Here is a 3800-nt window from a genome sequence, read left to right as displayed (position 1 = left end):
AAAAAAAAAAAAAAAGTGTCCACTTTGTCCTTTCCATTTCTCTCACAAGAACCATCTAACCAAACCATTGCCACCCCTAATTAATCCATCTGACTTTTCAATGGTGGTGATGGACACAAAAACATCGTTCTGCAGTGTCATGGTTTGAAAATCAAAATCAGATGAAACTACAACACTTTGTGGTTTCAGTGAACAAAAAGTTAGAATCAAGAGAGAATGCAATATTTCAAGGTAAAAGCTAAACATTTAGACATACTGAACCAAGGTAAATACTTGAACAAACGAGAAAATGAATCAAGGTAAGTAAATGAACACTCACATATAAGACTACCCATTGGGCTGTTCATGACTTCATTTGGAAGCTGCAGGATATAGTCTAGAATGGTGACACCCAATAAAAATTGTGCTAGTTCATTGGTAAAGTTGTTGCAGTTGTCAGTAAGCAAGCTGTAAGTCTCAGCTCTGCAACAGGGACTTATCTCCAGCAAATAATCCTCAAAGACCTCCTTGGGGAAATGTGTGACACCCAAGTCTACCACAAGGACTGGAGTTCCATATGGTGTCCTTCCAACTGGAGGATGTTGAATTCCTCCACCGAAGAAGTATTCACTCCCATACAAAACTATGCCTGTGTGCCTGTTCATCATCCACGAAAGAAGAAATAAATACACTTGGATAAATAATCATACAAACCAAATAAAGGTCAAATTCCAAACATCCTGCCCACCACGTATATAATTACATGACAAGGATTGTAAGGCAACTCCTTGACTGCAACCAATATATTTGTGCTCATTTACTAAATTTACTGGAATTATGCACACTATTGAAGCTACAGCAACATGTTGGTCACAGGTTCGAAGCCTGGAAACAGCCACTCTTGCAAAGCAAGGGGTAAGGTTGCGTACATCTGCCCCTCCCAAACCCTGCAGTAGCAGGAGCCTAGTGCATTGGGTTGCTCTCCTTTTTTGTTTTTAATGCACGTTATTGAAGCTACTTTTTCGGTCAAATGCTACCTCTATTAAACAATTTTAAAGAACATAAAGAAGCACAAAATGATTTAGAGATTAACAGGGTAACTAAATCAGAAATTATCCAAATAACTATTGAAATCATAGGCATAGAACTTGGTGGCAAATGGAGCCACTATATATCACCCACATGTTCTAGGTCAAAGATTATATCGAATTCCTCTGCCAAACAACATTTTTATGTCAACATTCCCTCGGCCATCAGATCAACCACGACAATATAATTTCCTTTGATAGTAAAGAGTATCAGATATTTTATTACTATGCAGTTCAGAAAACATATACCAAGTATAGCTTCACATCTACAGATCTTTCTACTTCTTTTACTTGATTTTCTGCCAGTTATTAATAAATACCTTATTGCTTTGATCTATATCTCAGCAACTATATCATCTAGTTTGACAGCTTTTTCTTAATCTAAATCCCACCATCATCAATCCCTAAACCAATGGCCATTTTATTCCTTCAGACCTCATGTGACAATTTGACAGTTGTCAGCGTAAAGAAAAGACATAAAAGAGTGCATGTACAAAGGAAGACAGACCCTAGTAAACAAAGACCAGGGAAAACATATAGCCTGAGAAGAAATAACAGATAGGTGTAAGGAAATGACTTTATACCTCCGCCATATCCTGAAAGCTCAATAAGCAAGTTCAGAGTAAAAAACGTTGGGAACTGCTGAACAAGGATCAGAACAAGGATCAGGCCAACCTATTTCAACAGGATAAAGAAATTTGATAGATTCAGTTACAAAATTAAGCTGAATGAAAAGAAAGAGTAAATGGCTGGATAACATTATCATATCCATCAAATATTCAAACTCATTGCTTCAAACTTTTGTTTATTTAAAGGGCTTATCCATATGCATTGCACATATTCCTCATATTGGATAAGAATTAGGTATCTGAAGGCGAAGAAATTGCAGCAAGTATCTACAATAACGAAAAAATAATGCACCCCTTTACCCAAACAATGACTATTCGGAAAAGGAAAAATTTCCAACAGATGGCACCAACTCCCAACCAACTTGCCCCCTATTCGTTCGATCAACAGAGACATCAGAATCATAAAAGAAGAGCAGTCAACTCCAAAATCAAAAATCACCAATTATTAACAACAAATTACAGTCTTCCAACTAATTTTGGATTCCAAATTTGGTTGAAGTTCAAAGAAGAATCAAATCTTCAACGCTAGAACTTCTGATATATAACCAGACACAAAAATGTAAGATACAATCTGCTAGAATCAGATTAGATCAGGAAGATGCAATATAAAACAAAACAAATTTTCCCCAAAATTTGTAAATATTTTAAGAAAAATACCTCAGCAGTAGAGATGAAGAAGAAGAAGAGAAAACCAGGTCTGTCGTTTATTGTCTTCCCGACTTCTCTTGAGAATGATTGTGAATAATTGCAAGTTCAACGAACCAAACTCAACGAATGAAAACTCGTTGAACAGAAACCTTGGAGCGCGTGCCCAGAAGTAGATTCTCCCAAATGCGAGGTGGACGAAAAAAGAGAATTCTATTTTCTGTTCTGATAAGAGCCTGTCTGTAGTTGTAAAACGGCCCATCTATTTGTACAAGCCTGATGTGGGCGAAATTTTGCACTTTTACCGTATGTCATGTTTTAGAATTTTATCCAAAAAACACAAAGGGTAAACATCACCCTCCTCCCTGAACTATGGCGAAATATTAATTGATTCTCTATCTTTTCAAAAATATCACTGACCTCCCTTAAAAAAAAATAAAAAAATTATTAGATTACCTACTTTTGAGTTTCACTTTACAAAATTATCCATTTTATGTTTCAATTAACAAAAATACATAATATTAGGTTTGATTTTACAAAACTAACCAAAATAGTGTTGTTCCTATGATTTTTGACATTTTCACCCTCCACCTCCTCTTCTCCGATTAGCATGTCGACCCTAATCCTCCCGCCCCACCAGCCCCATCTCTGCATATCATTTTTTTTACCTCTTGCACAAGCAAAGAATAAGGATCCATCAATGGCACATGTGGTTGCACGATATCGATCTGTATCAAGTTTACTTCTGTAAATTTCTCTCTCCTCACTCTCTCTTAGACTTTTGGGGGTTTTCTGAATGGATCCAATGATTGATGCTGGGTTTGTTGAGATATAAATTTTCGATGCTTAATTTCAAACTTGCAGAGATAATGATGTATGAGGTTCATCCGTCACGCACGACATCCAGTCAGTCTTTTTTTGGTGGGAATTTCCTATTGAATCTAATATTATCGGATGTGGGGAGATGGTCGGTGTCCGACATCGGTCTGTCACACATTCTATCTCTACTTTGGGGGATTTTTTTAGGCATTTCTTGTTGAATCAAACTCTTAATGCTGGATTTGCAATGCAATATTTTTCTTAGTTTTTTTTTCCCATTAAATCCCGTAAACTCTCTTCCAAGGAGGTCGCCAAAGCTCTCATCTATGTTTTTTTGGTAAGGGCTCTCGTCTGTGTTTTAACATCTCCCAAACTCTCTTTCAACTTCTTTTATTATTATATTAAATTTGCAATGAGACATAAAGAGAGGGGGAGAGTAAAGGATGAGAGGTTGGCATACCCAAGGGATAGGGAATTCCAGGAGGCGTTATCCGATGACCTGATCGAAGAAGAGAATCGTAATTATTAGAAGGGGAAAAACTTCTTGCAGCCATTAAGCAGAGGGAAGCTACAGGCACAACCGAAGGGAAAAGGGGGTGAATCTAACCTAGAGGGTTGCTGAAGCAGCGATGGGAGAAGG

At 37.2% G+C, this 3800-nt stretch overlaps 1 pseudogene; it reads right to left on the bottom strand.

Annotated features, from left to right (window-relative positions):
- Nucleotides 1–647, bottom strand: part of LOC122089721 — a 16222-nt pseudogene extending 15575 nt beyond the window's left edge.
- Between the last annotated feature and the right edge of the window lie 3153 nt (nt 648–3800).

Source organism: Macadamia integrifolia, chromosome 9, assembly GCF_013358625.1.
Source record: "Macadamia integrifolia cultivar HAES 741 chromosome 9, SCU_Mint_v3, whole genome shotgun sequence".
Lineage (NCBI taxonomy): Eukaryota > Viridiplantae > Streptophyta > Magnoliopsida > Proteales > Proteaceae > Macadamia > Macadamia integrifolia.
The sequence above is the reverse complement of the archived record's forward strand: the minus strand, read 5'-3'. Positions and strand labels throughout refer to the sequence as shown.